The 24604-nt window shown below is 34.6% G+C and overlaps 1 non-coding gene across 1 annotated transcript; it reads left to right on the top strand.

Annotated features, from left to right (window-relative positions):
- The first annotated feature begins 888 nt into the window (after positions 1-888).
- Positions 889-993, top strand: LOC120617152 (U6 spliceosomal RNA). The gene has a single exon (XR_005656794.1). It is a non-coding gene; the product is annotated as a U6 spliceosomal RNA (small nuclear RNA).
- Positions 994-24604: the final 23611 nt, after the last annotated feature.

Genomic DNA, 24604 nt, shown 5'->3' with positions numbered 1-24604 from the left:
GCTATAAATCTCTATCATCTCCCAGATCTCCTGTTCTGACCCAACCACGTCTCCTTAAAAGCACATAAATAAAAGTAGCCAAATCCAGATCTTTTTAAACAAACATGGAAAGATTAATATGTGCGATGTCACATAACATTCTTTCTCTGTTGCAATAAATCTTCTCATGCATAAAGCTCATTTTTAGCATGTCATTTTCTGCAGACACTGAGACTGTTTTAAAAGAGAAAAAGGATTAATCAAGAGAGCAAGCAGGAAAGGGGAAGTAGAAAAAAAGAAGGAGAAGGGGAAATGGAAAAGAGAAGGGGAAAGAGGAAGAACTGGGGTTCTGGGTTAGTGTATAAAGGAGGTTATAGGAAGCAAACTATTAACATTAAAATTACATACCATTCTTCCTTTGAATTCTGTTGAAACAGAAGGGATTCTACAAAGATCTGAAAAGCACTCATGTGAATCACAGTCCTTATCATCTTGACTAGGGGACCTGTTCTGTCAGGCCCAAGTCTCTACAGGCTTCTGATTGATACCAAACAACTCACAAAAGACAACTGGGTCTATACATCTCTCTATATGTGACAAAGAGAAACACAAATTATAATCACTATTATTCAGCTTCAGTAAACAAGAAGGAAAGAACTAACTAAATCTATTTAAAGATATTGGCTTTGCCCACTGTATTATCTATTTTACAGTCAAAAGTAAATTGAAATGCTCAAAATATTGATGTAATATCATATCCATTATTTGAATTAGGTACAAGTGCTCATTTAGGGATCAATTTATTATATTTATATTGTTATTAAAACTACTACCCAAATCTTAATGTTCTTGAGACTAAATATATTTTACCATCCCTACGCCTTCAAAACATGAACTAGAACTTTTTCTGTGCTAACTTCCGCAGCACAAATAATAAATAGAATGACACAGAGAAGATTAGCATGGCTCCTGTGCAAGGATAACTCACAAATTCATGAAACGTTCCTTTTTTTTTTAATTTAAAAAATAATAAAGTTTATTAATTTTTTAAAAACATTTTTGAAAAGCGATTGTTTCTGTGGTGCTCCAGCTATCACCTTCTCTCCTGTTAACTGTCTTAGTCAATGGAGTCATATTGATAAGATCAGCAGAAATTGAGGCCAACATTCCCTCCAACCACAGAGGGATTTTGAGTTGGAAACCTAATCCAGCCAGATGATCTTGTCAAAATGTGAATCTGAACATGAGGTTCCCCTGTGCAAAACCATTCAGTAATCTCCTATTGCCTTTCAGACAAAATCACATTCCTGCTGTGTGGCTAAAGGCAAATTATTAAACCTTTCTCTGACTCAATTTCCTCTTCTATAAAATGATGTTGATAATTATGAGGACAAGTATGCAAAGCACTTAGCACAAAGCTAATAAATGCTCAGTATTATTATTATTATTATTATTATTATTATTATTGATGTAATCTTAATAGCCATGTTCCTTCTCAGTTCCCCCTTTATGCTGTCCTGCAGCCACACTCAACAATGAGTTTCCCGCCTCTACCTTTTTGCCTGTATGCTTTGGCCTGTGGTTTTCTTTCCGTTTGCAACACTCTCTTCTTCTTCTTGGCCCTTGGCCAGTTTCACTTCTATTAATTTATAAACTGTGAGTTCAAATGCATATTATCGAGATGGCCATCTCTGACTCCAAGGCCAGATTTGCTTCCCCCAATATATGCATACTTCCTGTGTGCATCATACATTAAAGACCCAAGACTATATTTGTGTAGCACAGTATAGTCAGGATGGATGAAAGCATAATACAATGGGATAAAAATCTTAACAGATTACAATGACAAAAGATTAGTCCTTGATCACTCTACAAGTGCTAATATAGCTTCACAGTGTTTTCATGCTGAGTCCCATGCTGATGGACACCCCAGACCCTGGAACATTGCTGGTCTCATGGTGGAGAGAAAGGGAACACAGTAATTGTCCACTGTCTCTCTTAAAGCTTCCATTCAGAAATGGAATATCTAATTCCTTCTCACAATTTTATTGGCTAAAGCAAGTCACATGGCAAAACCTGATGTCAATCAGGTGGGAAATCCTTATGCAAAAAGGGCATAGCAGGGAAGACAACTATAATATTTCATGAACTGTAATAGATACTATAACAGACCTCGATAAATTTTAGTTTATAAAATATTGTTTGCTTCAAGATGACAGACATAAACTCCTCACCAATTAAAATCTTGCCAGACACTTCTCTCTTACTCAAAGAGATACTCATGTTTGGAAATTTTTGACTTTTAAAATCACAGAGCCATGTTTTCTGTCACAGGCACATGTTACATGCCTATGTGGTCACAATTTACAAACAATACCAGTATACCACTTTTGAGTAAAGAATAACAATTACATTCAACAACAACAAATACAACAAAATCCTCATGATTTGATTGCTTACTCTATGCAAGATATTAACATAAACAAATGAGATTTCATAGTTTCATAAGAACATGTGGTAAAAAGGGAACCTTCACAATCAGCTACTCTGACTCCTTAGATGATACCCAAAAAAGCCAACAGACTTACCAAGTTCAAACAGCTAAAAAAGAGCAGAACCAGAACTAAAATATGAGTCATCAATTTTAAAGCAAGTGCTCCTTCAATTTAAGCATAGCCCTCCCATAAGGAATGTCAGCAAATGCAAATGTTTGAAAGAAATCACCATTTAACAGACAAGGGAACTGAGACCCAGGGAAGTAAAGTGACTTTCTCAAAGCCATCTACATTATTAGTCCCGCTTTCTTGGTCACACAAATTCTTAAAGAAATCTAACATGTTTCAGCATCTAGGACATTACTTGCTTTTCCCTAAGGGCTCAAAGAGATATTTGTTGAATTGAATTGAACTGAACTGAATTGATTGAACTGAATTACATTGAATTGAATTCATTTGAGTTGAATTGAAATTATACAAAACATAGCGATGCATTTTTTTGCCCACTCCATAGCCTTTGTTTCCATTTCCCCTAGAGTTTTAGACTTGCCAAACCGGCAAATTATACACCAACAACAATGATTTTGCTGGTTTCTCCTCTGTAATATCCTTGTTTCCTTCTCCTTTCATACTTATAAGTGTCTTCCTTCTTTGAGCAGAAACAAATTAATATCTACAAATCTTATCATCTCATGACATTTACAGAACAACATAAGTTCAGGAAAGCAAAATCACCAATGATAAGGGCCCCTGAAAGATCATTAGACAAAGAACTTTATTCCCTCTGAGCTCAGCAGGTCAACTAAAAAGTGACATAACCCAGATGCTCCTAAGCCACAGAAATAAATGTCATTAAGTTGCTGTCTCCTGACAACTAAGTGATATATATGAGGTATAAGAATTAAATTTAGAGAGAGAATACAGATTCTGGCTGGTCTCCAGGGCTGGGAGATATTAAATAAGAAAGAAACAATAGTGCTGTCAAGTCTAATTGTTTAAAACATAAAACTCTTTCCATATGCTTTGAAATAAACAGAGTAGCACAGCATTGGGATGCACTGTGAAGTCATGCAAAGAAAAAACAATATGTACCTTTGGACTGAAAATTTTGCCTGCAGGGAATTTGACTCTGCTTTTTTTCCTTCTTCTTATGACCCACCCAGCACTGAGACATTTGAAAATAGCTATAGAAAGAGCATATTATGAAGCTGTTTTACAATATCAGATTTGACTATAGCGTGCAAAGTAGATGGGCTTTGTGGTCAGGCAGAATTTGGTTCCAACCCTGACCATACTTCTAATTTGATCTAAACCTCATTTTTTTCACCTGTAAATAGAGAATAAATTCTTATGACATAAGGATGTGCTAAGAGTTAGAGATAATAGATATAAAGTGACTGGCACTTTGTAGGCATTCATTAAAATGTACGTTCTTTACTTTTTTATTTAAACACATAAAGATGCAATCATTCACATGATAACTCCATATAAGTCTGTGATGAAATGAGAGAAATGTTTCACTCATTGATAAGTTGAGAGATGCCTGCATTTCACCTCTCAATTAATTAACACAAATTTACTGAGCACTATGCGCAGAGAAAACTGTGTAGATACTGTAAAGGTTACAAAGTCTTATTATACAAAATGTATGGAACTAAGGCATTTGTTGAAGCCCCTTTCTATCCATTACAACAGTAAGTAATCAAGATTATCTGGACTTTTAAGTGTTTATTTTTCTTTATAGGATATATGCATTCAGTATGGAAAAATAACAAAAAACAAACCACTTAGACTCAAGCTAGAATTAGTAGGTTTTGTTACATACTACATTGATTAGAGATTATTTGTTCCTAACCAGTTTTGTGTTGCAGGTACATAGCTGTATCTTTGAATCCATATCTCCATATAATTGCATACACATTGTTTCATGGCAGAAAGAGCACTGTGCTGGGAGTTCAAGCCTTGCCTTGCCATACTAATGGGAATAAGAATTGCAGTTGTGTTCCTTCCTGGAATCTCAATTTCCTCATTGTAAAATCGGGTTTCCTGAATAAATGATTTCTAAAGTCACTCTCATATGTATAAGTTAAAATGTAGTATAAAATTTGTGACCCTTTAGTAATGTATGTATCTGCATTTATGAAAAATATGTTCATTTCCCAGTATATAACTCTACACCAATTTCATGGAGATAGATAACATCACATGAATTCAAATTCACATAATACACCAATGTGTCAATGAACAAAAGGTACTCAGAAGGCTTTCAAACTACTGTCTACTTCAGTGTCTCCTAGGACAGTCTAGAGATGAATTCAGGGGTAATACCAGAGCTCTTCTATTTTAACCCCTCAAGGATACTACACAACACAGAGGTGATCACAATCCAGTTGGACATACAGAGTTTGGGGAGGTTTAATTGACCCCATGATGCCTTACTAGTGGCCCCAATTAAAACCATTCAGCCCCATCTCAAAGCTAATAGAGACAGAAAAAAATAATAACTTTGGTCAGATTTTATTAAGAGGCACTGACCAATGTTACAATATTTTTGACTGTCATCTCCCAATTCCTCCCTGACCTTAACATTAAAATAATCTAAATTCCATTGAAAACAGCTAGAATTATTATCTGAATTCTGGAATTAGAAGGGGTAGGTTTGTGAAGTTTGCATTGTCAGAGGTCTGATCTTCTTTATGACCTTCTACCACTGCAAAATCTTTAAATGAAGCCTTACATATATCGCTTTTATAACTATTTCACATCCTTGGCGTGTCCTAATATTTGAATTTCTTATACGTTATTTACAAGGACCAGTACCTGTATGTAAAAAAGCTTATTTTATATAGATTTTATTATAAAAATTTAAAATATTTTCCTGTTTCATAATCATTGTAGTCCAAGGCAGAAATTTGCTTTGACAGAATGAAAAAATATAAATATTTTCAATCATAAAATTTTTAACTTAGAAAAGAAAAAGGGCAATTACATAAAGTCGATTCAGCCTTAGGGAATGTGTAACTCACGCAGATATTTCTGGTTGAAACCTAGATGAAAAGGGAGAAGAAACAGATATAAAATCTTTCTGCATAATTTATTTCAATTCTATATGAATATTAAGCCACTATGTGATTAATATTAGGCTCTTGTTAAATTAATATTCTTTGACTTTTTTAATACATGACTTACCGAACACCTACTAACTCGAAATATAGGGATAGTTTCACATTTATTTAAAAGTAGAATTTAAAAGTTACTTACTTTTATTTAAAAGTACAATTAAACGGTCCTTGCTCTAAAAATACTGTATATGTCTGTGGCATATATAGTCCTCTCTTAGGTGAATCACTTCATTTGAGTATTGGCAGCACCTTTTTTCTCCAGCCTCTTTAGTAGTGTCATTTCATACATTTGTAATGCAGTCACATTCTTTTGCCAAAAGCTGAATTCCATCCTAGGATCTTCTGACCTCCTAAATATATTTTCTTTTATTCGCATACGTCAAGGCTCACTCTTTGCACTACAAAGTTCTATGGGCTTTTGACAAGCATGTAATGTCATGTGTTCATCATTTCATATAGTGTCATATAGAACGGTTCTAACTAGACAGGATTTTGTGTTCTGGCATCATGGAAATGTCTTATTGATTTCAATGTCCTCCCAATGCCTGCTTTGCTCAATCTAATTGTCATTAAGCCTAGAAAAATAGACAAATAACAAGTATTAACTCTGAAGTAACGATTCTAACCAAGTATTTGTATGTGCCTTTCTCTGGGTATGCAAGGTTCCAACATATCCTTTAGCACCTGGTGTAATGGGTTGCTGTTCTCCAGGGAAAACACCCAATGAAGCACCTGAGCTTAACACTTGAGGAAAAATTGAAACTATGTTCACATTTATGGTAGCTAATAAATATCAAGAAGAACAAAAATGTTAAGAAAAATAACAATAAAGTCTTTATTTGTATTTTTTCCTTTAGCTTAATACATATTTCTATTCTATTGTTGCTCATTCCTGAGAAAAATTATAAATAAAAGATTTTAAAATATGTTCAAGACAAATTTAGATTCATATAATTGTAAACAATGTACTTGTTTTAATGATGAAGACTATTTTCATCTCTCTGCTAGTATGTTTTCCTCAAATACGGGCCATGAAAGGTAAATTACTTGGCCTTAAGGTTAGAGTTCTCAGATTGATTATATCGACAGAATTAGAGAGAAGATTACAGCAGTCCCTAGAAAGGAGATTTCACATTTTCTTTTAAGTACAGGTATTTTACATACTAGTCAAAGCGTGCATAACCTTGAACTTGGGAGAGAGAATAGGCAGAAATCAATACTGAATATTTCAAGGTAACAACTTCGGGGAGAAAAACTTTGTCTCATAGCAAAATCCTGCATCCGAACAGAGAAGAACGTATATCTCTGAGGAAAGTACTCTTCATCATCACTGAGGAATCACTAGTATATGAGATTTTTAAAATGTTGAGTTTCTTCTCTTTGAGTTAGGGGAATGTCTGTTTTGCTAAACCATGTTCTCCCAGAAGTATATCTTTCTAAACATATTTTCCTATGAAGGGAATTTTTCACTCAACTCTGCACCTTGCAAAACTAAGCCCAGGACAGAGTACTCTTTGAAGAAAAGATAAAGGCTTGGAAATATCAAGAGAGATTTTTCAATTGAGAGGAAAAAATTAGTAAATCTTTTCTAAAGTGAATTTTGCTTTGACAATCCTTGAAGGAATCATTTGTACCTCTTCGTTTAGACTCTCCGTTGATTAATGGAAATGAAAAAATAATTTTCTCACTTTCTGCCTGAGATGCTATAGAGGCTCCAAAGAGAGTCAGCAAAGGACAGTGGGGCCTTCTAGTTCTTTGTCCATAATAACTGAGCATCCCGAGTTGGAAGAAAAGGTAATGTTGATCTCCTAGGCTTGTTTAGCTTTGCTTTTTTAATTGCAAAATGCCAGCCTGGGAATTCTGCCTAAAATGGTAATAAGTTTCATTTATACTACACCTTTCATCCAGGAGGCACATGCTTCCCTCGTTTCTGAAACACAGCCATCCTGGAGCTGAAAAGCAGTAACCGCTTTAATGTTGAACATTTATTCAGTGCCATGATTACACAAGGTGGAAAAATTGTTTGAAACAGAATCAAAATATTGCAGTAACAAAGTTTACGAGCTGTGGGTTTTGAAAATATCCTAGATGCAGTCTGTCTTGTGCTTTTCTTTGCATACTGAATATCTACATATCCTTTTTGAATCTTGAGATTCCTAAAATGTCCACTTTTGTTTGTGTTCCTCAGTTTAAGTTCAACATGCATTGCAAAATATCAGAAAGAATGAATCAATATTAAGTCATTTCTTTTAGGAAAATCTTCTGATGTTTAGAATGCACATCAAGAAAAATGACAGTGAGAAAGAATTCTATCATTATTTACATTTTACCCCACCTAAGAGAATTTCTATTTCTGAAAAGAGCAGATGAGAAAGATAGCAAAGACTAATTCGGAAACTCCTGACCATTTATCTCATAGCTGATTCTTCTTTTGCTGGCCCAAGAGACAGAGATGACATCTGTCACTGGACTAAAAACTCATCAAGTCAGGAATGAGTCTTACTCATTGCTGTTATCCCCAGAACCCAGACAGTACCTAGAGATAATAGATACTCAATAAATGCCTGTTAAATACATTAAATTTGGTCTTCTTACTCTAATAACATGAAGACCAAGGCCTGTAAGGTTTCAGCTGATGCTTGAGTAGAGATACGTTTTTACTGGTATGGCAAGTAGAGAGAAAAAATGATGACAAGAAAACATGAAGGGCCAATTTGAGAGATGTTGGGAAATAAAAGGTTCATGTACCCTCCAAACAGGGACCCCTCTCAGTTTGTTGCCATCGGTAATCAAATTTCTTTAGTGTGCTCTATAGAAAAATAATTGAAAACTCATCAGTCATTTATATCTGCACCTAAAATGAGGTTGTGCTGTTCTTTCTCAAGAGCAAGTTTTGAAAAGAAAGCAGAAAAAGGAAAATGAATTGCTATACAATATCTTGTCAAGGGGATTAGAAGTCTGGAAACCAGGCCTTGACAACATTGACTTGATCTGTGAGATTTCCAATCCCCTCATTCTTTCTATCCACATTATTTCATTCTTTCTATCCACATTATTTCAGTATCCACATCTATAAAGTGAGAAACATGAATGTAAATCTAATCTTGGTGATATTGAGAAGAGCCCTACGATCAGTCCCCTTGCATTTCATGGCCCTAGAATCTAAGTCTGGAATCTAAATGAATACCATCTACTTCTTTGTTTTGTTGAAAACAAAGCACAGGAACATACGTTTCACTAAATCACCATCTATTCGCTCTCTTGTTGCTCTGAGGGCCTTAGGAAATCCATCTGGTCAGAAAAGACGACTAGTCTGCACAAAAAGTCTTGAAGCAAAGACCTACATATTCAGCTTTCTTGTTTCATACTTAAGGCAACTGAGTCTCAGAAAGGTTAATTGACTAGCCCAAGTTGTCCAGCCAGTAAGAAAAAAAAAAAAAAAAAGATACTTAAACTCAAATTTGGGCTGAGGTTTACTATACCACTTCTCTCTACATATTTATAGCTGGTAAGCTTTAAAACCATTTACAGGATAGGATGGATTAAAGCTTTTTCTTTCTTTTAAGTAAAATTTCTCAATTTTAGTGAAGACATTGCAAGTACTAGAGGAAAGATATTTTCTGTCTTTAATGAGCATAGAAATCCCTTCTGAAGCTCATTAAAACCTGTCTACACTACCCCCACAAGAATCGTTACTGATGTAAGATATTCAAAGTCTAGAATAGTGCTGTTATCTCATAAAACACATAATTTGAGTCAATCCTGACAAATATTGGTATCACTTTATTCAAGCATAGCTTTCAACTTCCAGAGAGTTAATAAATTGGATTCTAACAGTCTGCAGAGGATATACAGTAAGATAAAAAAAAATTTCCAAAAATTTACGGTATATTTTAGGATGAGTTGAAACATCAGCAACCATTGCAGATGCATTTACAGGATTTTAGAGTAGTGCATTTCATCATAAACAGCTCTGTGATTCAGTGTGGCATTAATAATGGAAAGAACAACCTTTAAAATAAAGTAAATGCATTTGGAACAGTTACTGAGGTTATATCTGTCTCAAAAAAAAAAAAAAAACAACTCAGTTAATAACTTGCAAGTTGATATGATATATTCCTTAGCCTATCTTGTCAGAAAAGATTTATCTTTTGTGTTAAACTTCAGGCTGAAAAATTAAAATAAAATTTGATGTCTCTGTGGTAAACTGCCTTCCTCCATTTCCTTTACCTTTTAATTTCTATCATTATCAACTTTAGGATTGTTTCTTTGGCCTTTAACAATATTTCAAAAGGTAGTATAGCTGCCGGATGACTGGCAAAACAAAGTTGTAAATATGCTATGCCTATGTGTGTACACATATACATCTCTAGGTGTTAATCAAAAAGGACATATATCATGAATACATTTTACCTTCATACAAATGAAAGTTACAACCACGTGTCCAATGTATTTTAGTCCTATTACTTTGCTTTACAGCTGCTGTCTCAAACTGCTTCAGAGACCATGAGTTAGTTTGAATTTTCTTGCTTAGTAATCAGTAAGTCAACTTTTATTCCTCTATGTTCCCAAGACACTGCCCCATAAATATGTGTCTGGTAAATTGAAATGCTAAAAGTTGACAAAGAAAATCTCTTTTCTCATTTTCTCTTTTCCTCTCTCAACCCATTTTTTTATGTTTCCTCTTCTTCTTCCTTCTCTTTCCTTCCTCCTATCTCCATTCACCTCTCTTCTACTTCCTTTATCTCTCATCTTCCATCTCTTTTCTCCTTGAAAATCTTTCTTTCCTTCCCCACATTCCTGTTGGCAGTCAGGAAGAGCCGAAGGGAAAGGTGTGAAACATCAGTGACCCTTAATACAAAACTATGTTAAAAGCATATGAAAGAACTCACAATGATTCTAACAGAGCTCCTAAAAGAGAAAAATAAATCATTTTCTTTCATTAACATAGTTACCAACCAATAAATTCTGAATATATCAAGGTAAATCCCACATTGGCCAACAAAAGCTATACACAAACATTATTGAATAACCTTGACCCTGCTTGCTTCCCACACACTGCTCATTAGTGGGGAAAGGCAAACACCAGAAGAATCCTTTGGGCACTGCTCTGAGGTAATTTTAGAAATGTCACAGTCATGTTTTAATACAATCCGAGATAAGGCACTTACAAGGCAACATTTCCCACATCTCATCAGAACGAAGATAGAACACTTAAAATTCTAGAAGGCTACTGAAAAGACAGACCTTAGTAACACACAATATTTTTTAAAAAAGAAAAAGAACGGCATTCTTCTAAAGATGAATAAATTAAATTTTAAAAAGAAATTTATAAATTAATAAAAACATTTCATTTCCATCCAACCATTAATAATATTCAATTTTCAAAACTAAAGTTTATCCTTTACTTGCTATCCTTTTCCTTATAGCAAGCAATATGCCTCACCTGTCTGTCAAACAGATGTGAGAAGCAATGCCTAACAGTTCCTCCAGGTCAGCTATCTCAAAATTGTACATACTAGAACTGTCAAATCCACATTGTTTTGTTTTGTTTTTTTATTTTTCCCAAGTCATACTGCATTTTCATTGGGGGTTGGGGGCCTTGGCTGGAGTTCCCACAAGAGCTTCTCTCATAAATCGTACATTAAAATTTTCTGAACGAAGAGAAGTAAAGCAGTGTTTTTGGAGGAATCTTACAGCAACTTGCAACTTGTTATGGAATCTTACAACAACTTGTAAACCATATATATGTGGCAAATAAAAGATCCGATGATTTTTCTTCCACTTGAACCACTCCTTTTAAACAAGAATATAAAATCTCATTATCATTCACAACGATAAATATTTATGGAGCTTCCAATTACAAACTCCCCATATCATTAGATAAAGATCTAAGCTCTAACTATGACACACAATGTGCTCTGTGACCTGACCCTGCCTGCCTCATCCACATACTCTTTGCTCTTCCACCGACAATTACCCCAACAGCTCAGATTCAGTGAATTTCCAGTCAGTGCTCTCTGTTTAAAAAGCCCATCTTCACTTCACTTGCCTAAATCCTACTCAACCATCTAGATTCCGGTCAAACGCCACTTCCTTTATAGAGCCTTTCCTGATTTTAGTATCTCAGTTTCGATCACTATTCCAGATATTAAGGGCCCACTTTGTCCTTAACTTAGAAGTTACTGCATTTTCGAGCCCAGCCCTTAGAAAATAGAAGGTGCCACAGATTCTCATTCAAGGATCTTTAATCACACTGAGGCTATATACAACTCACAGAAACCATGCAGGGGCTGTACCCAGTAGTACAATGTAGAGTGTAAGAATAATTCAGAGAAGAAGCAACTGAGTAAGCTTAGGACCCAGGAGTGGTCAACATGCTCAGCAAGAATCATTTGATGTTCATGGATATCCATACGATATCATCCAAAATGTGGTTCCCTCGGGGTCACTTAGTTTTGAAAGTCTTTTCCACAAATACGATAAATTCTATTACAAAAGAGCAAGTGAAAATGTCTAAACATTGAGCCTTTTATGCCTACATGTTTATGCCTACATGTGACATCTTCGGGGAAAGCATTCAACTTAACTTGGCTATGAAAAACGCAAATAGCAACAAATAGCCTTACAATAAGTTTACTGTTCACGTGTTTCTAAAACTAAGAGAATTCACTGCTGAGTTGGAAAATACCATGATGCTTTCAATTAATTAGTTCTCAGTGCCTCATTAATCCCAGTTATTCAAGATTTAACCAGGAGTAATGGGAATAAATTAGGAAGAAGAATTTAGGCTGAATATCAAGAACATTTTCTTAATCATTAAATCAATTAGACAATAGAACTTAAAATTAGATATTTAATGTAAAAGATGGAACCAAGAAAGAGAAAGTACAATATCAAGAATAAATGAGAAATCATAGGTTTAAAAAGGTTCTCTGTCATCATTAGCCCATCTTTCTATGTTCGGAAATAATTGATAGTTTAGATTCCTATTCAGCTCATTGTCTATTCTAAAAATTTCAAAACTTATTTACTTACTAAAATACAGAAGTTAAATTTCTCCAAGGCTAGCAGATTCTGCTATAAAAATCTTAATAAATCCAAATAAATTTGGATATTTTTTTTTAATTTCTACTGAGAAACCCAGGAAGCAAGAGAATATTGTTGCCTTTCTATATTGTTCTGGAATAATCTTCCAAAAATGGTAAAAGGACAACATGTAGGCTATCACTATATTCCAATTCTGGACTATACACTTTAATAAAGTCCAACGGAACTTGGAAAGTGATGAAGAGGCAAAAACTTATTTCCAACAACATGGTGGAAGAGGTTCCTTGATCAACCTTTTCAAATGAAAATGATGAGAAATGCTGAATAAAACAGGCTTTTAAGAATACATTTTTTAAAAATGCATTGATAAGTTAGTAAGTTATATTCAGAGGCCAAAAAATAGGTAAAATTAGGAACCTAAGCAGGGCAGTAGAACACTGAGCACATTTGCCGTAAGTGAACTTGAGTCTCAGCTTTGACACCATCGAAAGACACAGAGAATAAACAAGGTAGGCAGTCTCATAGATGAAACTGCTGCATGAAGTTACAATTCCAAATGCATTTGACCTTAGTAGAAGGGTAAACTAGAAATAAACCTAATTTAAGAAAGTATAAAGATAACTTTTAATCTCAAATTTGATACTGATTAAGAGAAGAAAAATTTTCCTCATAATTTATAAACATAAGCTAATCTTCATGAAGTTTCACAATTAAATCTATATTACCTGAGTCATATTTGAAAAAAACCGGAAGCCTATAATTTAGTTTAAAATGGTTCTAGGCTAAAAGTAGCCTTTGGCACCTAATAGAATCCAATGCAAATTCTCTGTGGAAGCAAGAGCATCTGGAAGAGACCATCCTCAAAGAATTTCTATAGATGAACTTCTAAGAAAACTGAAATCATATTTTTTTTAAAATCTATACACTTGTGATCAAGATACCATGAGTGATAGCCACAAGAAACAACAGGTAATAAATTCAGATGAGCAAAATCTTTAGATACTGGAGTTATCGGACACAAAATATGAAATAAATGTTTTTGATATATTTTTAAAATAAGAGATTAAAAATATGAGAGAACAAGTAAGCATATTAGAATAGAAAATAAAACAGATCCAAGAAATGAAAAATATAATCTGTTAAAAACTCAATGGATAGTTTGTACTGCTGTGGTTGCCAGCTTTTGAAATGACCCCAAATAATCCCCACCTTCTGGTATTTACACCCTTTTATGGTTCATTCCTAAACTGTACTAGAATCGGTCTGTGTGACCAATAGAATATGGCACAAGTGACATACACACATCTGAGATTATATTTTAAAAGATATTATGGTTTATATGTGGGGTTCTCTCTCTCTCCCTCTCTAACATCATCATCACCATCATCATCATCACCATCATCATCATCATCGTTGCCATCATCCTCATCATCATCTCATCACTCTGGTAGACACCAACTTAACATACAGGGAGGAACTGAAGCCTCCTGTCAACATCCACATGAAAGAGCCTGGAAGTAGATCCTCCAGCACCTTCAGATTACTGCATCACTGGCCTACAGCTTAACTATAGTCTCAGAAGAGACCCTGAGTCAAACCACACTGCTTAGCGATTCCTTGTCTCTTGACTCTCAGAAACTATGAGAGATAATGATTTGTTGTTTTATACTGCTAAGTTTTAGGTAACTAATAGATAACTTAGAAGATAGAATGAGATAAAAATAGAGAAAAAATATTTTTCTAGAATATTGGACATAAAAAGAGATGTAGAAAATATGAAAAATAAGAAATATTGAAGATAAATTGAGATGATTCAATACATATCTAATTCAAATTCCAGAGGAAAAGAGAGAATATACTTTAAAAAATGGTTGACAATTTTTAAAAATTGGTGAAATCAACAAATCACAGATTTAGGAAGACTGGCAAATCCTCAGCAGAACAAATAAAAAGATAATCATAACTAGACAGCTCATGACTTAATTAAAAACACTAAAGACAATAAAACTATCTTAAATCAGACAAAGAATGGAGGAAGAAATGGAACCCAGCAGCAATGGTGACAGCAGACAACAGTAAAATTCAAAAGAAGTACTTTAGGCAGAAGTGAAATGATGCCAGATAGAAACTCTAAGATTCAAGAAGGAATGATAGACAAAGGCAGAAATAAATCTGTGAGAAATCTAAACAGATATGGATCGTATAAAACAAGAATAATAATGTCTTGTGTGGTTAGGGAAAAAATGGCACTAATATAGATAGCAATAATAGTATAGAAGTCATAAGGAGGTGATTAGTGAGGCAGCTGATGAGAGTGAAAGTGTTGAACGATCTTTATATTATTCAGAAGGGCAAAACTGCTGAGGTATTTTAGTCTTTGAGAAGGATGCATAGTAATTTTTATAAGATAGCAACTAAACGAAAAGAAATATGGTGAATAACCTTTACGTCAATAGCATGGATAGGAAAAAAAAGGAATGAGAAGAAAAAATTAGTACTAAAGAAGTTAACAAGGGTGAAAAAGAAATACAAATAAGGCAAGACAAATAGTAGTTACAAAATAAATTGTTAAAAAAATTATCCAAATAAATGTAAATGAATTCAGTATTTCCATTAACAAAACTGCTAGATGGGTTGTTTGATCTGGCTATCTGCTGTTGATGAGGCACATAACCAAAATATATGTTCCAAAAAGACTGAATTTTAAAAGATACAAAACTAAGCCAAAAGAGAGTTGGTGTATTCAAATTTATATCAGATAAATTAGACATTGAACAAGAAGCATTGCTATAGATAAAAAATGTAGCCACATAGTGATAAAAGTTTCATTTGACTAGGAACAATTCTAAATTTGTATAATTAATAAAACCATCTTAACATATATTAAACAAAAGTTGACAGGATTACAAAAAGAAATACCAAAATCCTGAATCATAGTGAGAAATTTTAATTAATATAACTACGTGAGTAATTTTGTCAAGCAGACAAAAATCAGTAGGGAGATAGCAGATGTGAAAAATGGAATTAACAAGTTTGATCACTAGATATGCATGTAGAACACTGCACCTAAAAACAACAAAATACACGTTTTTTTCAAGCACGTAACGACGATTTACCAGAAACTGAGCTTATGCCTAGCCAGTAAATTCAAATATTGAAATCAAATAGATCACCTACTCTGTCGCCATTTAAATTGGAAATTAATAACAAATATAAAACAAGAAAAATCAAAAGATTTGGGAATTAATAAATACATTTCTAATAACTCATGAGTCAAAGAAGAAATTATTACTGAAATCAAATAATATTCATAACTGAATAGAAGCAAAATACTGTTTCAAAACCTGTGGAGTGTCATTAATGGGATAGTAAGAAAGAAAGATATTTATTTAAATACTTATACTAGGAAAGAAAAAGTCTTGTAATGATCGACCTAAGTATCAAACATAAAATATTATGTGGGGAAACAGAAATAGTTCAAAGAAAGTAGAAAGTGGGAAATAATAAAGATAAGACCAGGAATAAATGAAATAGAAAACAGCAAATTGAAAAGCTGTTAACCGAAAAGATTAATACAATAAACCAACTCTGGCAAGACTAATAAAGAAAATAAGAAGAGAATAAACAAAGAAGTCACATTATGAGCAAATAAATATAAAAGTACAGATGCTACAAAGATTAAAAAGATAATAAAAGGAAAATATGAACAACTTGATGCCAATAAATATGAAAACTTTGATGAGATAGAAAAATTCTGAGAAAATATAGCATACCAAAACTGATTGAAAAGAAATTTTTAAAAAAGTCTGAGTAACCCTATAGCCATTAAAAGTAATTGAAACAGTACTTTAAAATGTTACCACAGAGAAAATTCCAGTGTCAGACAATTTGCCCATGAGTTATACAAAACAATCAAGGAACTCCAAACATTTAAGAAAACTTGAAGTAGGTAAAAGAGAGGAGATTGTCTAACTCATTTTGTGAAGCTAACATAATTTTGATACTAAAATCTGACAAGAACCATAAAAGACAATACAATTATAAATACAGTCATTCATGAACCTAGATAAAAAATCCTAACTAAAATATCAACAAACCAAACCCATCAGTGTATAAATAAGATAATACATTTTAAGCAAGTTGGGCTTATCTCAGAAACGTTAATGTTATTTTAACATTAGAAAATAAATTGATGTAATTCACCATATTAAAAATTTAAAGGTGATAAATCGCTATCTCAATAGATAAAGAAAATGCATTCAATATAATTCAACATCACTTCATAACTAAATTATCTACAAAATACAGTAAACATCATCTTGAATAGTAAAATGTTAAAAAAATTTTACTTTGGAGATCAGGATTGTTGTCTTTTATGATCAGTTTTATTCATCATTTCACCTAATGTCCTAAGCAGTGTATTATTGCAGATAAAGACAGGAGTTGGAAAGAAAAACAAACTGCTAATTTTTGTATTGAAAGAAAAAAAGTAAATAAGCATAGCAAGTTTGCTGACTTCAGAATCAATGTACAAAAATCAATCTCTTTTATTTTATCTATAAAAAGTTTCAACATGTAGTTTTTTAAAAACATACAACTTTGATAATATAAAAATATATTTGGAATAAATTTTGAGTAACTTTAACAAAAGATGTGTAAAGCACTTCCTAGAGAACACAATAAAAATCATTAAAAAAATTAAAAAACAGTTATATCATTTTCATCGATTTAAACACTCAACATCATAAAGATATTAAATCTCCTAGAATTTACCTATAAATTCAGAGCAACTTTAATAAAATGCCACTTTTTTAAAAAACTTTAAAAGTCAATAGTGAAATTCATATGAAAAAGCAAAGAAAAACTGCCTAAGAGGAACTCTCAAAGATATCAAAGCTAATATAAAGCTATAGAATTAAGATAGTGTGGGATTGATACATGTCTACACAAACCGATCAATGGAAAAGAACAGTCCAGAAACAGACCCACACATATTGATGAGTGTGCATTTTGCAGAGAGAAATGTAGATTAGCAGGGAAGTAATGGACTTTTCAGAGATGCTGAGACAATTGGATATCCATATTTAAAAAACCATACCTCAACCTCACTACGTGCTCAAAAATCAGTATCAATTGGACTTAAATATAAAAGGCAAGGTAAACTTTTAGAAGAAAATGCAGGAGAATATTTTTAAGACTATGGTGTTAGAAAGAAAAATAGATTTTTTTTTTAAAAAAAAAAAAGGTGTAAACCATGAAAGAAAAATTGAGAAGCTGGATCATTTTAAATTAAAAATATCTATTCTCCAAAAAATATCATTTTAAAAACTTCTAAAAAAGAAGTCAACAAGCCACAACTGGAAGAAGACATTTGCAATACAAAAGGTAACTAACATTTGCAATACAAAAGGTAACTAACAAAAGGTTAGTATTCAGAATATATAAGGAATTAAACAAAGAGATTAGAACAAACAAAAACTTTTTAAAATATCACATTAAAGGAAACAAAAATGGTCAATAGATATATGTTTAAATGCCTTTGTCTCATATAATTGAGGAATAACAAGTTAAAATTACTATGAAATGTTACGTAGCACTCGTAAGACTGGGAAAACAGCCTGCCAAATCAAGGATTGACATGAGTCTGGGAGGAAGGAAACATTTATATGCCACTGTTTAAAATGTCATTTGGTAAGTATTACCCTAGCAACTAATTAGGTATTATCTAGATGATGAAAGATGAAGGATGAACATATTCTGTGCTGTTGCAATTCCTTTCCTGAGAAGGTACCCCAGAAAAACCCTTGCACATGAACTCCAAGGGCCATGAATAAGAATATACATTGCAGCTCTGTTGGAAAGAACAAAACAGTGGAAACAACCTAAATGGCCACCAACTCATATGAATAGATAGTGGCATAGTCCACACTGTAAAAATTGTCACATGGAGGAAGCTTAAGAACATGCTGTTGAGCAAAAGAAAAATTAGTAAAGTATACCTCCTATATTCAATTTGCTTAACATTAAAAAATGTAAAACTAAACAATAGATTTGAAAGTTACAAGTAAATAATTTTAAACTATTTATTAAAAGCAAGAAGATAAAATTTGAAAGGGGGGTCCCCCATGAGTAAAGATGGCATGGGAGCAATAAGTGGCAGAAGACATTCAGTAAACTTCTGAAGTGATGTTTTCTTTTTCTTAAACTATCTAATTGTATAGAGGTACTCATGTCATTTTTTATATCTCATATACATTTCTAAATATTCTTTTTATCAACATGTTTTTCAAATGACTTTAAAAAGAAACACGACTTGCCCCTCAAAACCATCACTCTCCAAATCTTCCAGTTTTGTTAACACATACATCATTAACCATAACAGTAAAAATGTAAAATGGTTTTTAGTTTTATTAGAGTTCAGTGAAGGTGTGGTGGTAATAACCATGTTAGCGGAGAAGCAAACATTCGAGACCCTGGGAACAGATGCACCCTTTATAAGAATGGGTGCACACATTTCATGTGTCACAATAGGATACAGAAAACAACAGTTTCTCATGACTATTTTAGCAGATCAGCCACAGTAAAGGTGTAACCAACGAGAAGCTTAGCTCTCTTTCAGGTGTTTATTAAAAATAGCACCAATTCTCATTTTTTAAATGCAGTATAAAGATAAGCTACAGAATTATTAACAAGCTCCTGTGGCATAAAGGTCCAGACTCACAGGCAGAGATCTGAAAGTCAAGCAGGAAAGACAATACATTCACCACCCCCAACCCGCCCCCCCCCGCCCACCTACTCTCGTCCAGTGATGTTTTCTCCATAACCAGGCACTGTTAAGGGGAGGAAAATGCCCTTCAGTGACCACGTCTGCGGCCAGGTACAGTCAAAATTCCAGTTGCACCCTGCATGCTGGGGAGTCAGTGTCACAGGGTTGCCTGACTCCAGACACCTGAAACATTCCAGATGACCCTCTGTATTTTTCAGTCTTCAATCCCTCCTTTGCTTATCTGACCAATATCAAAAAAAAGACATCTCAATGCAGAGCTGCATTTTTTGTTTGCTTAACATGCCTATCCCTTGTGCCACATTTCCTTAAAATTTCACACGGGCACCTCTGCAGGGTCGTGGTTGTTGACAGTGAGGCAGATTCCCCAACATTCCATTTAGACCTGGGTAAATATCCGCAGTCAGAATTGGTTAGTGAGGAAATCACAAGTGGCTCCTACATCACTAAGGTCAGAGAGAGTCCAGAAATGACAGTGTCCTTGCTTGCATACAACTTCTTCCTGTTGTGTTTTCAGAGATGTCCACCTAACTGAGGATTAGAGGAATAATTCCAGCTCCTTCCCTCTGAAGTGTGGTGGACACAACTTTGAGTCTTGCTACATCATCACTTCCCACAGGGTGACACTTGTGGATATGACATTTAACGTATAAGCTGTAGTCCAGTTATTTGAGGTTCTCAAGGGAACTGTTTCCCTATTACGTACTACACTTAATAGTTCTGCAGCTGGGAGGAGAGAGGTGGCACATCTTTTTCTTCCCAGGAAGGCCAGATGTGCTCACCAAACCTTACAGTTTCAGAGCTGCGACCACCAAAGGAGGCCCCTCTCTCTAATTCACACAGATGTGCCTTAAAACAGCCAGGGAGCTCCTCGTGTCAATCGGTGTGATGTGGTGAAAAAAGCAATGGCTTGGGAGTCTGAAACCTTCAACTAAATCCCACAGAGCCACTAATGTCACCTGACCTTGGGAAACTTAACAGTATCTTTGAACTTTAGTGTCCTCATCTTTAAAGTGGGGATAATAATGCAAGGCTTGCAAGATTGACGTGAGGACTAAGTTAAACAACATGTAAGTACTAGATGTGAGAAAATTTCATTTCTCCCTTCTTCTTGCAATCTTTGTGTGTTTGTATTATAGTAATGAACATAGTATAGCGAGTTTACCATTGATGATTTTTTTATGTACCTACTTCTTTTAATATTCCATGAAGTGCATGGTAAAATGGAGACAGATAAGTACTGAGGGTTTACCTAGGATGTCACCAAAGCCTGGGTCATTGAATTACGAGTTCCAATTACTTCAGGATGGGATTACTAAAGTCATTATACCTTGGCTCAAAAAAGACAGAACAGAAGCAACTTTACTATAATCATAGCAGGAGCCTACCCTCCAATAAAGCCACTCCCCATTCCCCAGAGATTTGCAATTTAGAAGTTTTGAAGCCTCTGTTGAGGGAAGATGAAACCAAACATGCTGCATTCTCCACCAAGACCTCAGCCTTGTAAAGTAAAAGAAAAAATAATGCAACCATGGAGGTTACCTTCAGTACATGACAATAATCATTGTTAGAGTGGCAGGGAATAGAAAACTTGTTTCCAGCTATTTTTATATATTCAAAAAGCATTTATCGAGCATCTATTATATTTTTAATACAGTGCTAGACTTTCAGGATACAGCACTGAATACCAAAAGACAAAATGTTTGTTCTCGTAGACCTTATATTCTAGTGAGAATGATAAACAATAAACGAAGTGACAAGTATATATCAAAAGGTAATAAATTCTAGTAATAAAAATGAAGCAAAAAAAAGAGCAATATAAGAAAATAGATCTTCAGTAGAGGAAAAAGTGTGCTGCCATAGATAAGGAGATCTCTGATAAATTCACATTATTTCCAAAACAAAAGTACTGCTTTGTTTTCTTTTAGAGAAAAAGAACAACAAAAACAAAAAGCAAGCTCAGAAACTGAGACCCTGCCTTTACATTCACAATTCCCATCTCTCATTACACTTTTCCCTTGTGAAATCTACTAGCACACAGCACCGAGGTTCCCAGAATGAGACTTAACTTCCCAGCCTTTCCTTTATCTGAATTTTCCCACTGAGCCTATAATTCCCAGCCTATGATATAACTAATATAAGAGCACAACTCTCTTTTGAATGTGAAAATCTTTGGGGACATTACAAAGTTTCTGTCATATTCAATTTATCAAGAACACATCTGACATATTTTTAAGCACACCTTAAAACTTAAAATCAGTAGCAATGCATAAATAGTACTACAAGCAAGTCATAAAAATCAATAGAAAAAGGATTTAGGCACTTTAATTTGTTTTCCTCCCCATAAGGATAGCTTTTATTGTGCAGGACTCTACATTAAGTTTTTTGAGTATTGAGTTGGATATACCCCAGAGACTACTGACTCAACCCCTTTATTGTATAAGTGAGGATCTGAGGTCCGGAAAGTTTAATAATAATAGCTGTTCATATTAATGGAGGCCTATGTACCTGGAAATATGCCAAGTGTTTATTCTCTGTATTAGTAAAGGTTCTTCATGGAAATACAATGAATAGGATGTGTGCGTGTGTGTGTGTGTGTGTGTGCGTGCACGTGTGTGTGTACAGAGAGAGAAAGACCATCAAAAAGAGAGAAGAGAGAAGAGGTTTTAAGGAATTGATTCTTAAGGAACTGGAATCTATAGAACAGGCTGGCAAGTTGGAACTTCAGTTACTGCAGTCTGGAAACCATTGCCATCTTGAAGCAGAATTGCTTTTTCTTGGGGAAATCTTGGTCTTTGCTCTTAAAATCATCACCTGATTGGATGAGGCCCACTCACATTATTGAGGGCAATCTGCTTTACTTGAAATCTACACATCCAAAAGTACCTTCCCAGCAACACCTAGTCGTTTGACAAAACAACTGGGCACCATAAGCGTAATCAAACTGACACATAAAATAAGCCATTATATTTTCTTTATTTTATTTAGCCCTATCAATTTCTTCATGAAATTTGCATTATTATTCCCCACATTTTACAAAGGAGAAAACCGAGGATTCCGAGATCTCAGGAGACTCATCTAGGTACCTCCACTAGCAAGCATTCACATAAAGAGAGCCTTACACAGAGCCCACATTTACAACCATCTTCTGTCTTGGTTATCATAGAGGTAGATCCAGAATTCATGTTTTCTGATTCCTGTGTCCATAAGACAATACTGTGAAATCTCATCTGATAAAGACCACGAAGGACACTTCTTATTAACTTGCTGCAGCAAGGAGACCACACATGAATTGTAACCGTGGAGCATTTCACCAGCCAAAGGGAAAGGTAGGGCTATTACAGAAACTGGGGAAATGATGGAAGGTAAGTAAAAAGGATGCAATTGTTTTGATAGTATCAAAGCCAAGCAAGACTATGTATAAATGATTAATATGAGGCCTGGGTTCAATATTGGACTCAGGGTTCTAGTTTCTTGGATATGACAAGTTTACATAAATGTAGAGAGCTGTGTCTGAAAAACCCTTTTGGAAGCTCTGCATCTGGGTTAGAAATCAGACTTCAAAATCAAATTTCTCTGTTTTAAAGTAACTCATATCTTCCAGGCAAAAATTAAATATTTCATTCTTATGGTTAATGTATTGTCATTATGCTTTTTATAATTAACAAAAGCAGTTTTCACAGGTCCACAGTCCTAGGTGCTATGTAGACAAAGTTGAATAAGATATTCTGGAATCTTTATGGGGAAGAATGATACAACCATCAAGTGATCACGATGCAGTGTCATGAGTGCAGGGGCAGAGGGAGAGATAAGCAAGTCAGCCTCAAAAACCAAAAACATTATAGGAAAGATGGCTTGAATTAGAATAAATGAATCAGAAGAATGAGTAGTACTTCAGATGAGAAAACAAGAAAGACAGCTTTATGTCCAAATAACTACAAGGTGGCATATGTAACTGAATGGAGAACTGAATAAAGTTTGCTTGGAACTCAACTAATTCTGCCTGAGAAGTCAGAAGACTGACTCCTTCCAAATATATTAAACTCTTTGAGGCTCCCAGGCCATTGCAGATTCTGTTTCCTCTTCTGAAAAGTTCTCTCTACCCCCATTCCAGACAGTACCCTTGCTGGCCTAGTGACCATAATTTACCCTTCCAGTTTGAGCTGAACTATGTCCTCTGGGTAGCCTTATTCTTTTCAAAAATAATAGCAAAATAATAATAATAATAATAATAAATATTTACTGAGTATTTTCTATATGCCAAGCATTGTGCCAACCACTCTACCCACATCATCTCATTTAATTATCACAAGAACCCCATGAAATAAATGGTAGTTCCACATTTTATGCAGGCTATTCAAGATTAATTAAGCAATTTGTCCAAGTTCATTCAGCTCAAAAGTGGTACAACTGAGATTTGAACTCTGTGAGTCTGATATTTACATCTTCACCTACTATCTTAACCACGACGCTTTCCTACAACTTTTCAGGCTCATGAAAGCGTAATTGACCATACCCTCCTTTGTGCCAAGTCTATCTTAATGCAGCTGTGTTATAGCTCTATTAATCACTTTTTCACATGTCTCACTCCTCCACAACACTGTGAGGTCTTGAGAGCAGATATTTACCTGATACCTATCTCCAGTGCCTAGAACTACTACCATCACACACTAGAAAATCAGTAAGTGTTTGTGAATGTATTAATAAATGGATTAGTGGAGGATATTTGTAGAGGATCCACTATTTGAAACTCCACATAAGTCACTGTCAGGTACATTGTCTGAGAATGAACTATGAAGGTTCATGTTATACCCAGGCAACAAGGGTATGTGTCAACTGGCACCCATGGTGGCTAGGAGGGAATTGGGCAAAAAAGTGGACATGCTTCAATGTAAAGCCTACAGCACCACTCTGCTGGAGAGGGATGATCCTGGCATCACTTGCTTATTCTACCAAACCCACTCTGCCCCCTCATCCCTGGCTAGGAGATATCCAGGGCTGTCAGAAAAGGACCTGCCCTTTTCCTAATGTCTCCCCAACAAAGAGAAAGAGAGAGGGGTGGGAAGAGAGAGAGAAAAAGAGGACACTTATGTCCACACTGGAATATCCTGGCATTACTAGTTGTCTACAGTCAGTTGCCCTCCCAAAATCTAATCCTCACTCACATGTCTGTA

The sequence above is a fragment of the Pteropus medius genome, unplaced genomic scaffold, assembly GCF_902729225.1.
Source record: "Pteropus medius unplaced genomic scaffold, Ma_sr-lr_union100, whole genome shotgun sequence".
NCBI lineage: Eukaryota > Metazoa > Chordata > Mammalia > Chiroptera > Pteropodidae > Pteropus > Pteropus medius.
The sequence above is the reverse complement of the archived record's forward strand: the minus strand, read 5'-3'. Positions and strand labels throughout refer to the sequence as shown.